Source organism: Ovis aries, chromosome 12, assembly GCF_016772045.2.
Source record: "Ovis aries strain OAR_USU_Benz2616 breed Rambouillet chromosome 12, ARS-UI_Ramb_v3.0, whole genome shotgun sequence".
Taxonomy (NCBI): Eukaryota; Metazoa; Chordata; class Mammalia; order Artiodactyla; family Bovidae; genus Ovis; species Ovis aries.
Genome location: NC_056065.1, coordinates 15,753,518 through 15,767,938, shown reverse-complemented (window position 1 = coordinate 15,767,938; position 14,421 = coordinate 15,753,518).

The window sequence follows — 14,421 nt, the reverse complement described above, 5'->3', positions numbered from 1 at the left end:
ATCAAGAAGACAAAAGATAAAAAAAGGCTTGTGGCGATATCAAGAAAAGAAAAGACAATACAGTCTTCATGGGAATGTAAACTGGTGCAGCCATTATGGAGAACAGTATGGCATTTCCTCAAGAAATTAAAAATAGAACTACCATACAATCCAGGAATCCTACTTCTAGATACATGTCCAAAGGAAGTAAAATCAGTATCTCAAAAAGATATCTGCACTCCATGTTTATTGCAGCATTATTCATTACCGCCAGGACACGAAAACAACATTTAGGCCCACTGGTGGAGAAAAGAATAATGAAATGTGAAATATTCTAGACAATGGATATTACTCAGCTTGAAGAAACTAAGAGATCCTGCCATTTCCAACAACACTGGTGAAACTACAGGACATTTTACCCAATGGAATAAGCCAGACACAGAAAAATAAATATACTTGCATAAGCATTCATATGTGAAATTCTTTAACTCAACAGTATTTTGTAATTATGAGTTAATTAGTCTTGAGTTTCTTCAAAAGTTCTAGACCCTATAGCCAGACTCGAGGCTGTGAGTCTGCCTGCCAGTGGGTTGGCACTAACTCCAAGATCTCCTGGACCCCAGATCCACCCACCAGTGAACCAGCACTAGACCCAAGGCTCCCAGGGTTCTGCAGCCAGTTGGTGATTCAATGCCATCAACTAGTAGTGTCAGCAGTATACAAAGGAGGCAGAGCCTGGCACCAAAAATGTCCAGGGGGCCAGCATCACATTTTTTGAATTTTTGTTTGCTTGAGAATGTCTTTATTTCAGCTTAATTTTGGGAATATAGTTTTGCTGGCTATGAGATCCAACACTGACAGATTTTTGTTTCTTGCAGCATTTGGGTTGCATCACTCAACTGCCTTCTAGCCTTTGTAACTTCTCATAAGAACTCAGCTATTAATATCTATTTTGTACATATGCTTCATAATTTTCTTGCTACTTTTAAAGTCATTTATTTATGACATTGAGCATCTGAATATGCTGTGTCTGGGTGTGGTTCTAATAGTTATGCTATTTTGAGTTTTTCAATATTCTTGGTTATATAGAGTGGTGTTTCTTTAAACATGATGAATTTCAAATTATTATTTACTCAAGTATTTATTCTGCACATTTCTTCTTTTTCTTCTGATACTTTGATTACGCTTATAATGGCACACTTAATTTTCGCCTACATTTCTCTTTGGCTCTGTTCACTTTGCATCTATTCTTTCTGTTCTTTCAGATTAGATAGTCTTTATCAATTTATGTTCTACTTTGATGAACATTTTCTTTTTTCTTCTTTTGGCTAAAATCTATTCTTGAGCTCCTATGATAAACTTTTCATTTGGTTAATGTATACTTCAAGTCCATTATATCAATTTGATTTTTTAAATAATTTTATATTTTAAATAATATTTTATAAATTGATATTCTTTATTTGATAAATGATTGTCATCATACCTTCCTTTGATTCTTTTTTATTGAAGTATAGTTGATTTACAATACTGTGTTAATTTCAGGTACACAGCAATTTGTTTATACATACACATGTATATATCTATGTTCTTTTTTGATTCTTTTCCTTTATAGTTAATTATAAGATTTGAATATAGTTTTCTGTGATATAGAGTAAGTTCTTTTTATTCTTTAAGCATGGTTACTTTAATTCTTTGAATATATATTTGTAAAAGCTCTTTCCAAGTCTTTGTCTTCTAAATGCATCATCAAGATCCAATCAATTACAATTCTCTTGCACGCCTATTTTCTGTAAAACTGTCACACTTTTCTGTGTCCTTGTTTGTCTTGTAGATTCTTTGCTTGTTTGTTAAAAACTAGATATTTAAATTATTTCTGTAGAAACACAGGACATTGTCTCCTGCCCCATATCAGAGCTCGTTATTATTCTGTTCACTGTTCTATTTGTTTAGTATCTTGGTTCAACAAATTTTGCAGAGCAAAATGCTTTCATTTTAATAAACTCCAGTGTATAAAGTATTTCTTTAATGGATTGTACATTTGATGTTAAATCTAAAACGTTGTTGCCATATTCAAGGTCATCTAGGATTTCTCCTGTGCTATTTATTATAAGTTTTAAGGTTCTGCACTTTACATTTAGGTCTGTGATTCATTTTGAGTTAACTTTTGTGATGAGTATAAAAGTCCTATGCCTATAAAAGTTCTATGTCTATATTTCGGAGAAGGCAATGGCAACCCACTCCAGTACTCTTGCCTGAAAAATCTCATGGATGGAGGAGCCTGGTAGGCTTCAGTCCATGGGGTCGCTGAGTCGGACATGACTGAGCAACTTCACTTTCACTTTTCACTTTCATTCATTGGAGAAGGATATGGCAGCCCACTCCAGTGTTCTTGCCTGGAGAATCCCAGGGACGGGGGGGCCTGGTGGGCTGCCGTCTATGGGGTCACAGAGTCGGACACGACTGGCATGACTTAGCAGCATGTCTATATTTATTTTGTGTGTGTAGATATCCAATTATTGCAGAACCAATTGTTGAAAAGATTATCATGTTTGTGCCTTTGCTCTTTTGCCAAAGATTAATTGACAAAATTCATATGGTTCTGTTTTGGGGCTCTCTATTCATTCCATTGACTCATTTGTCTATCACCAATACTACATTGTCTCAATTACTGTATCAGATTAGTCTATTTATACACATTGCACATATTCTCTTGTGCCAGGTTTGAGTTTTATTTTTTATGTTTCATTTTTAAGCCTAGATCCCTAACAGTTGCCACTGTGTCAGCAGAGTTTAGAAGATTTTTACATACAAGAGATTGAAAATAAGTCTCCGAGTCAGAAAGATTTTCACCATTTACCACTGAGTTTGTGTGTGGCTGGGAGACTGCTTTCATATTTAGAGTTTATGGGTTTGCTCCATATCCAGCGAAATATCACAGGGTTACATCTGAGAGGATAGCATCTTTAGTACGAACATAGTCTTCTGAACCACATAGGTTGGATGATGGTTTTAGCACAGGCCTCCTTGACTGGATTTTTCCCAAACCTTCCTGTTAAGCTTCTGATGGGTATGCCTCTATATATCATACTGATGCCACTGTTAATCACCACTGGTCCCCAGCTAATATCTTCACTGCTGTAAGCACATCCCTGAAACATTCATGGTGCCACAGTATAATGCAAATATATTTAGGCCCTTCAGGCAGGGTCAAGGGATTGTCAATTTAAGGCTTGCTCTGACTCTCCCTGGACAGGGTAAGACCTCTGTCCCATGAGCAGGAGCTAGGGGTGGGAGGGATAGAGGATTTGTTCTTCCCTGTGTCCTCCCCCACCCAGATCTTCCCTATGGAGAAGGAACTGCGTGTATACGTGTGGGGAGAAGGTAGAACTTAGGCTACTACTCAGCTTCTATACCTCATCTTCCTCAATATAAGTCCTCCAGACTGATGTTCAGTTCAGTTCAGCTCATTTCATTTCAGTCGCTCAGTTGTGTCCGACTCTTTGCAACCCCATGCATCACAGCACGCCAGGCCTCCCTGTCCATCATCAACTCCCAGAGTCCACTCAGACTCACGTCCATTGAGTCAGTGATGCCATCCAGCCATCTCATCCTCTGTCGTCCCCTTCTCCTCCTGCCCCCAATCCCTCCCAGCATCAGAGTCTTTTCCAATGACTCAACTCTTCGCATGAGGTGGCCAAAGTAGTGGAGTTTCAGCTGTAGCATCATTCCTTCCAAAGAAATCCCAGGGCTGATCTCTTTAGAATGGACTGGTTGGATCTCCTTGCAGTCCAAGGGACTCTCAAGAGTCTTCTCCAACACCACAGTTCAAAAGCATCAGTTCTTCGGCTCCCAGCCTTCTTCACAGTCCAACTCTCACATCCATACATGACCACAGGAAAAACCATAGCCTTGACCAGATGGACCTTAGTCGGCGAAGTAATGTCTCTGCTTTTGAATATGCTATCTAGGTTGGTCATAACTTTTCTTCCAAGGAGTAAGCATCTTTTAATTTCATGGCTGCAGTCACCATTTGCAGTGATTTTGGAGCCCCCAAAAATAAAGTGTGACACTGTTTCCCCTGTTTCCCCATCTATTTCCCATGAAGTGATGGGACCGGATGCCATGATCTTCGTTTTCTGAATGTTGAGCTTTAAGGCAACTTTTTCACTCTCAGTGAATGCCAAATCCACCCTGAAGAGCTCTCTTGTACCACAGAGCTGGGTAAGTCAATAAAAGACATGCTGTTCCAAGACATTGGAAGTGTTCTTCACAGGAAAAGGCTGCTCCTAGCATGAAGTCCATGGCCTTCCAAAGTTGTTAAAAATCTCAGTAGACCTTGTGCAGTAACTGCTTCTCAATTTATTTTAAGCCCTTTATACAATCTCCAGAAAGCTTTGAAAAATTGTCTCTGCTAATTTTGAACAGTCTATTAAAAGTTTCTCTGGCAGAGAGTTTCACCAAACTTTTCACACTGGTGTTACTGACAGGATGTTTTAAGTGAGATTATTTGATGTTTAACATATAATTAGTCCTATATTTATTTTATCAATATATATTCAATGACTAGCTTGTATTTATATGCTAATTAAACACTAGAAATTTAGAACCTTTGTAGAGGATGGTGAATATTTATTTATTTATTTTAATATAACTTTATTTTAATTGGAGGCTAATTATTTTTTATTTTTATTTATTATTTAAAATATAAATTTATTTATTTTAATTGGAGGCTAATTACTTTACAATATTGTATTGGTTTTGCCATACATCAATATGAATCCGCCACAGGTGTACACGTATTCCCATCCTGAACACCCCTCCGACCTCCCTCCTCGTACCATCCCTCTGGGTCATCCGAGTGCACCAACCCCAAGCATCCTGTATCATGCATCAAACCTGGACTGGCGATTTGTTTCATATTTGAAATTATACATGTTTCAATGCCATTCTCCCAATTCATCCCACCCTCTCCCTCTCCCACCTAGTCCAAAAGACTGTTCTGTACATCTGTGTCTCTTTTGCTGTCTCGCATACAGGATTATCATTACCATCTTTCTAAATTCCATATATTGCTGCAATTCATGGGGTCGCAAAGAGTCGGACACGACTGAGCGACTGAACTGAACTGAACTGAACTGATACTATATTGGTGTTTTTCTTTCTGGCTTACTTCACTCTGTATAATAGGCTCCAGTTTCATCCACCTCATTAGAACTGATTCAAACTTATTCTTTTTAATAGCTGAGTAATACTCCATTGTGTACATGTACCACAGCTTTCTTATCCATTCATCTGCTGATGGACATCTAGGTTGCTTCCATGTCCTGGCTATTATAAACAGCGCTGCGATGAACATTGGGGGCACACATGTCTCTTTCAATTCTGGTTTCTCCAGTGTGTACGCCCAGCAGTGGGATTGCTGGGCCATAAGGCAGTTCTGTTTCCACTATTTTAAGGAATCTCCACACTGTTCATAGTGGCTGTGCTAGTTTGCATTCCCACCAACAGTGTAAGAGGGTTCCCTTTTCTCCACACCCTCTCCAGTATTTATTGCTTGTAGACTTTTGGATTGCAGCCATTCTGACTGGCGTGAAATGGTACCTCATTGTAGTTTTGATTTGCATTTCTCTGATAATGAGTGATGTTGAGCATCTTTTCATGTGTTTGCTAGCCTTCTGTATATTTTCTTTGGAGAAATGTCTGCTTAGTTCTTTGGCACATTTTTTGATTGGGTCATTTATTTTTCTGGAATTGAGCTGCAGGAGTCACTTGTATATTTTTGAGATTAGTTGTTTGTCAGTTGCTTCATTTGCTATTATTTTCTGCCATTCAGAAGGCTGTCTTTTCACCTTGCTTATAGTTTCCTTTGTTGTGCAGAAACTTTTAATTTTAATTAGGCCCTATTTGTTTATTTTTGTTTTTATTTCCAATATTCTGGGAGGTGGGACATAGAGGATCCTGCTGTGATTAATTACTTTACAATATTATATTGGTTTTGCCACACATTGACATGAATCTGCCAAGGGTGTATGTGTGTTCCCCATCCTGAACCCCCTCTCACTTCCCTCCCCATCCCATCCCTCTGTGTCATCCCAGTGCACCAGCCTCGAGCACCTTGTCTCATGCATCAAACCTGGACTGGCAATTTGTTTCACATATGGTAATTTACATGTTTAAATGCCATTCTCCCAAATATCCCACCCTCGCCCTCTCCCACAGAGTCCAACAGACTGTTCTATGCATCTGTGTCTCTTTTGCTGTCTTGCATACAGGGTTATCATTACCATTGTTCTAAATTCCATATATATGCATTAATATACTGTATTGGTGTTTTTCTTTCTGGCTTACTTCACTCCGTATAATAGGCTCCAGTTTCATCCACTTCATTAGAACTGATTCAAATGTATTATTTTTAATGGCTGAGTGATATTCCATTGTGTATAGGTACCACAGATTTCTTATCCATTTGTCTGCTGATGGACATCATCTAGGTTTCTTCCATGTCCTGGCTATTGTAAACAGTGCTGCAATGAACACTGGGGTATATGTGTCTCTTTCAATTCTGGTTTCCTCCGTGTGTATGCCCAGAGGTCAGCCTTAATCTTTCTATGAACATTTTTCCTTTCTCTGCACTACAGATTTGCAATTATATGCCTTAGAGATAAATGTACACTCTCTGTTGTATCAACTCAGGCATTTCCCCATTCAATGTCATTTTTTTGAGATACCTCTCTTGGGGATCAGAAAATTAATTCAAAAGTATGGCATTAGTTGATAATTCTTAAAATTCCAGAGTGATATCTCTAACATCTCCTTAACGAGAGTAATAACTTCACCATAAAAAAAGAATAAAGCACTTTGGTAAAAGAGATGGGGAAGTCTAGGAGCCTGACTTAAGCCTGACTTAAATAAGTCTCCACTACTCTCTGTACCTTTGACTATCATTGTAAAGACTGATGTTAACAACTAGCTATTTCATTGCAGCACTATTTATAATAGTCAGGACATGGAAGAAACCTAGATATCCACCAACAGACAAATGGATAAGAAAGCTGTGGTACATATACACAATGGAATATTACTCAGCCATTATAAAGAATACATTTGAATCAGTTCTAATGAGGTGGATGAAAGTGGAGCCTATTATACAGAGGGAAGTAAGCCAGAAAGAAAAACACCAATACAGTATATTAATGCATATATATGGAATTTAGGAAGATGGTAATGATAACCTTGTGTGTGAGACAGCAAAAGAGACACAGATGTATAGAACAGTCTTTTGGACTCTGTGGGAGAAGACAAGGGCTGGATAATATGGGAGAATGGCATTGAAACATGTAAATTATCATATGTGAAATGAATCGCCAGTCCAGGTTCGATGCATGATACATGGTGCTTGGGGCTGGTGTACTGGGATGACTCAGAGGGATAGGATAGGGAGGGAAGTGGGAGGGGGATCCAGAATGGGGAACCCATGTACACCCATGGCTGATTCATGCCAATGTATGCAAAATCAATACAATATTGTAAAGTAAAAAAAGAAATAAATAAGAAATAAAAAAATAATACTCAGAAAAGAAAATAACTCACAAAGAAATGGATATTCATTAAATAATGACAGCATGCCAATTTTGGTATGAAAAATTAAATTCTTTGACAAGCATGTCATAGAGTGAAACTGTTTGAATGAAGCAAAAATTTATAACATCTTGGTAAAATTAGTTATACTTTCTGATTTTAGGGATAGTAAATCTGACTTTACATTAAGTGGTGCTAAGGATCAAAATTTTTCCAAATTTGTTGGCATATTGGGTGCAGCATTTTCACAGCATCATATTCCAAGATTTGAAATAGCTCAACTGGAATTCCATCACCTCCACTAGCTTTGTTCATAGTGGTACTTTCTAAGGCCCACTTGACTTCACATTACAGGATGTCTGGCTCTAGGTGAGTGATCACACCATCCAGATCATCTTGGTCTTGAAGATCTTTTTTGTCCAGTTCTTCTGTGTATTCTTGCCACCTCTTCTTAATATCTTCTGCTTCTGTGAGGTCCATACCATTTCTATCCTTTATCGAGCCCATGTCTGCATGAAATGTTCCCATGGTATCTTTAATTTTCTTGATGACATCCCTAGTCTTTCCCCTTCTATTGTTTTCCTTTATTTCTTTGCTTTGATCGATGAGGAAGGCTTTCTTATCTCTCCTTGCTATTCTTTGGAACTCTGCATTCAGATGCTTATATCTTTCCTTTCCTCCTTTGCTTTTCACTTCTCTTCTTTTCACAGCTATTTGTAAGGCCTCCCCAGATAGCCATTTTCCTTTTTTGCATTTCTTTTCCATGGGGATGGTCTTGATCCCTGTCCCCTTACAATGTCAGGAACCTCCATCCACAGTTCATCAGGCAGTCTATCTATCAGATCTAGTCCCTTACATCTATTTCTCACTTCCACTGTATAATCATAAGGGATTTGATTTAGGTCATACCTGAATGGTCTAGTGGTTTTCCCTACTTTCTTCAATTTAAGTCTGAATTTGGCAATAAGGAGTTCATGATTTGAGCCACAGTCAAGGCTGTGGTTTTTCCAGAGGTCATGTATGGATGTGAGAGTTGGACTGGGAAGAAAGCTGAGCACTGAAGAATTGGTGCTTTTGAACTGTGGTGTTGGGGAAGACTCTTGGGAGTTCCTTAGACTGCAAGGAGATCCAATCAATCCATCCTAAAGGATATCAGTCTTGGGTGTTCATTGGAAGGACTGATGCTAAAGCTGAAATTCCAACACTTTGGCCATCTCATGTGAAGAGCTGACTTATTGGAAAAGACTCTGATGCTGGGAGGGATTGGACGCAGGAGGAGAATGGGACGACAGAGGATGAGATGGCTAGATGGCGTTACCAACTCAATGGACATGAGTTTGGGTAAACTCCGGGAGTTGATGATGGACAGGGAGGCCTGGCATGCTGCAATTCATGGGATCGCAAAGCTGGACATGACTGAGTGACTGAACTGAACTGAAGGATTAAAATATAAATGTGTGAAAAGTTTCATCACAGTTATTCTCTATCCTTGTTAATTATCAAAACAACATCATGTGATATACACTTCTCTATTTTGATGATGAAGAAGTCATGCTATAAGCAGTGTTGTGTACAGGACTTGAGCTGGATGACTTTTAAGGGAGGGATTCAGGATTTGAATTCTGTCATTTTTATACCAGTTAGAAGGAAATGGCAACCCACTCCAACATTCTTGCCTGGAAAATCTCATGGTAGGAGGAGCCTGCTCAAAATTCTCCAAGCCAGGCTTTAGCAATATGTGAACTGTGAACTTCCTGATGTTCAAGCTGGTTTTAGAAAAGGCAGAAAAACCAGAGATCAAATTGCCAACATCTGCTGGATCATGGAAAAAAACAAGAGAGTTCCAGAAAAACATCTATTTCTGCTTTATTGACTATGCCAAAGCCTTTGACTGTGTGGATCATAACAAAAGGTGGAAAATTCTGAAAGAGATGGGAATACCAGACCACCTGACCTGCCTCTTGAGAAACCTGTATGCAGGTCAGGAAGCAACAGTTAGAACTGGACATGGAACAACAGACTGGTTCCAAATAGGAAAAGGAGTACGTCAAGGCTGTATACTGTCACCCTGCTTATTTAACTTATATGCAGAGTACATCATGATAAACTCTGGGCTGGAAGAAGCACAAGCTGGAATCAAGATTGCCGGGAGAAATATCAATAACCTCAGATATGCAGATGACACCACCCTTATGGCAGAAAGTGAAGAGGAGCTAAAAAGCCTCTTGATGAAAATGAAAGTGGAGAGTGAAAAAGTTGGCTTAAAGCTCATCATTCAGAAAATGAAGATCATGGCATGTGGTCCCATCACTTCATGGGAAATAGATGGGGAAATAGTGGAAACAGTGTCAGACTTTATTTTGGGGGGCTTGAAAATCACTGTAGATGGTGATTGCAGCCATGAAGTTAAAAGACACTTACTCCTTGGAAGGAAAGTTATGACCAACCTAGACAGCATATTCAAAAGCAGAGACATTACTTTGCCAACAAAGATCTGTCTAGTCAAGGCTATGGTTTTTCTAGTGGTCATGTATGTATGTGAGAGTTGGACTGTGAAGAAAGCTGAGTGCCGAAGAATTGATGCTTTTGAACTGTGGTGTTGGAGAAGACTCTTGAGAGTCCCTTGGACTGCAAGGCGATCCAACCAGTCCATTCTAAAGAGATCAGCCCTGGGATTTCTTTGGAAGGAATGATGCTAAAGCTGAAACTCCAGTACTTTGGCCACCTCATGCGAAGAGTTGAGTCATTGGAAAAGACTCTGATGCTGGGAGGGATTGGGGGCAGGAGGAGAAGGGGACGACAGAGGATGAGATGGCTGGATGGCATCACTGACTCGATGGATGTGAGTTTGAGTGAACTCTGGGCGTTGGTGATGGACAGGGAGGCCTGGTGTGCTGTGATTCATGGGGTCGCAAAGAGTCGGACATTACTGAGCTACTGAACTGAACTGAACTGAACTGAGGAGGAGCCTGATAGGTTACAGTCCATGGGGTTGCAAAGAGCGGGACGTGACTAAGTGACTTCACTAAGTTTATACCCTGGTAGTCCAGTGGTTAAGACTCTATCTTCTCAATGCAAGGGGTCCTGGTTTGATCCCTGGTCAGGGAACTAAGATGCCACATATTGCTTCCCCTGGTGGCTCAGATGATAAAGAATCTGCCTGCAGTGTGGGAGACATGGGTTCGATTCCTGAGTTGGAAAGTCCCCTGGGGAAGGGAATGGCTAACCACTCCTGTATTATTTTCTGGAGAATTCCATGGAAGGAGGAGCCTGGCAGGCTAGAGTCCATGGGGTCACAAAGAGTCAGACAGGACTGAGTTACTTTCACTTTTTAATATTGTTGTTAATGGCCCCTGCATAGAAGAATATCATCATCTTATTATTACAATATGGGTTCTGGATTATTTTTTTTCTGAAAAACTATGTTTTTTTTAATTAATAACATTTTACTGGTAACTTCTTTCTTATTTTTTTTAATAGTAGGTCCTTGTTGATTATCTGTTTTAAAAATATCATTGCATACATGCCAATGCCAAACTGAAATATTATTATCATCCTTTGTTATTTCTTAACTATAGGCCTTTTAACCTTTTTGACATTAATTCTGTGATCATTATTATGAGAAACGTAACACTCCCCAGGGATATTGTGGTTAATCCCTATGAATATTTTTCTTGGTGATAATGCACTATGTAATTGATATGGTTGACTCAGTGAGTCAAATGGAATATGAAACAATAGGTTTATCATAGTTTTATTTGCATAATATTTAGACTACCTTCTAAAAATAGGATTTTTTTTAGTAAATTAGATTTTTATTTGCTCTTAAAGAGTGTAAATATATTTATGTTCTATAAGTTATATTATTCTAAAAACCTATTCTAAGTATTGCTTTTAGATATATTATTTTAATGAAGTTTAGTTCAAGGTATCAGAAAAGGTAAATGTTTTCAAAACTTACCTGTAAATATTATTCATGTGGACTATATATTTTTAAGAAATCAATGCAATTTTTGTAAACATTTTTATAAAAAGAATTTGTTCTTTGGTAGAACATACCAAATAAGAGTTTGTGTACTAAAATGAAAAATAAATTTGCAACATATAATTTATTGAAATTTTTTGAACCCAGTTAAACTTCATATAGAGACAATGCTTTATGGTAGTCTATGTATTTATTTATATTTTACATTTTATGAAGCATTGACTTCTGCCTTCTAAAATACAGGTAAATTGTCAAAAACAATAAAGTCTGATTCAGTATAAGGTTAAAATCTTCTCTAAAAGATTGATAAAGTAATATACCTAAGAGATAATTGGTAAAGGGCATAAAAGTGCTTTACTTCCCAATAGTCTGGAAATATACCTTGATATTTAGAATTTCATCAAAAATAAACAGCAGCATTTTATTTTAGTGCCATTAAAAAGAAGCACTTCAAGGTTTATGATATTATTATTATGCTATTATTTCTATTGACCCATAGTCCAAAAAATTAATAATGTTCACATATTTATAGATATTTAGAATAAAAATCACTTAATGTGAATACTGATAAATTGACATTTGAAAATCATCACAATGTCAGGGTTTTTGCAAAAGCAAGAATATAATTTTGGCTTACCTAAAGTCTGTCATGAGTAACTTCTGTACCTTTTTCTTATTTTTCAACATTTTAAAAAATCGGGCATCAAGTTTCATTCTGTAAACATTTATACCAGGTTGCTAATTTCAGTAATTTGCTTATTCTAATGGGAAATATAGAATTATGGTTTAATGTTACTGATTTGGATTGCAGAAAATAAAGTTGTTTGTTCATATATAAAAAGTATTATCTTGAACCTACTTCTTTGGTAAGTGTACAACTTTTAGTAGAGGAAACTGAGAAATATACTATAGCGAAGTATTTCTTTTATTCCACCAATCAACTGAGTCTTCAAAGGGAGCATAGTGGAAAGAGAACAGTGTGTAGCCATACAAACTACAATTTGAATCATAACTGCATCTTGTTGAAAGAATGTGACTTTGATCTCCTGCCCTGATACTGTTGTAAATACTCAAGAAATACTTATAATGACACCAACATAGTCTTTGAAAACTCCACATGGAATCTAGGTAGAAGTCATTAGATTTTGCCTCTTTTATTTGTTATTTATGTTTAAATATCTTCCCTGTATGTCAGGACTATTTCTTTCCATTTGGAATCGCAAATCAACAGAAATTCATTCAACTGTTTAGGACCCACTAACAGTTTGAGGATTATTCAGATATATTTAACATTTGTTCAATTCAGTTCAGTTCAGTCACTCAGTTGTGTCCAACTCTTTGTGATCCCATGAATCGCAGTACGCCAGGCCTCCCTGTCCATCACCAACTCCTGGAGTTCACTCAGACTCACGTCCATTGAATCAGTGATGCCATCCAGCCATCTCATCCTCTGTTGTCCCCTTCTCCACCTGCCCCCAATCCCTCCCAGCATCAGAGTCTTTTCCAATGAGTCAACTCTTCGCATGAGGTGGCCAAAATACTGGAGTTTCAGCTTTAGCATCATTCCTTCCAAAGAACACCCAGGGCTGATCTCCTTCAGAATGGACTGGTTGGATCGCCTTGCAGTCCAAGGGACTCTCAAGAGTCTTCCCCAACACCACAGTTCAAAAGCATCAATTCTTCAGCGCTCAGCCTTCTTCACAGTCCAACTCTCACATCCATACATGACCACTGGAAAAACCATAGCCTTCACTAGACGGACCTTTGTCGGCAAAGTAATGTCTCTGCTTTTGAATATGCTATCTAGGTTGGTCAGAACTTTCCTTCCAAGGAGTAAGCATCTTTTAATTTCATGGCTTTTGTTGCTGCTGCTGCTAAGTCGCTTCAGTCGTGTCCGACTCTGTGTGACCCCATAGACGACAGCCCACCAGGCTCTGCCATCCCTGGGATTCTCCAGGCAAGAACACTGGAGTGGGTTGCCATTTCCTTCTCCAATGCATGAAAGTAAAAAGTGAAAGTGAAGTTGCTCAGTCATATCCAACTCTTAGCGACCCCATGGACTGCAGCCTACTAGGCTCTTCCATCCATGGGATTTTCCCGGCAAGAGTACTGGAGTGGGGTGCCATTGCCTTCTCCTGGCTTTTGTTAGACTTGTGCAAATAGAGACTGATATACTGTATATCTAAGAAATTTAAAATTACAATTAAAGCTAATAAACTGTTAAAGAATCTAAAAGAAAAGAGTTCATATATGTATAACTGATTACTTTGATGTATACCTGAAACTAACACAGCATTATAAATCAACTATACTCCAAGAGAAATAAAAACAAAAAACTGTTAAAATATTTTTCCTTGTACTATGAAAAAATATACCTCCATTTCAACAAAATGGACAAATAAAACAAAAGCTATGATTTTATAAAGCTAAAAATTTTCAAAATATCATGATTTAATAAAACTAATATTGCCTATTTCTGTGTGGTCTGTTGATATACTATCAATGTTGGGATTAGTAATAATATAAGGATATACATAAATTATATTTATTCAATAAAATTAATTTTTTCCCAAGTATCAACAAATTAATTATATGTTGTTCTAATCGTAGTTATCATATAATCTATTAATATAATATAAAGGTTTAAATTGTAATGTAGTACTAAGTATACTAAATTTAAATGTGTTTTTATGAAAAATATGAATAAAATTAACTGTAAAACTCAATACCTTAAAAATATGGTTCAAACCTATTTTCAACAATTTCCCTCTAAATCTTTCATAAGTGTGCATTAAAATGGATAGGTAAAATATAAATTATAATGAATATGTATCAATAAATATCAACTTTTAAAATCAAACTTGTTTAAATCAACCTGA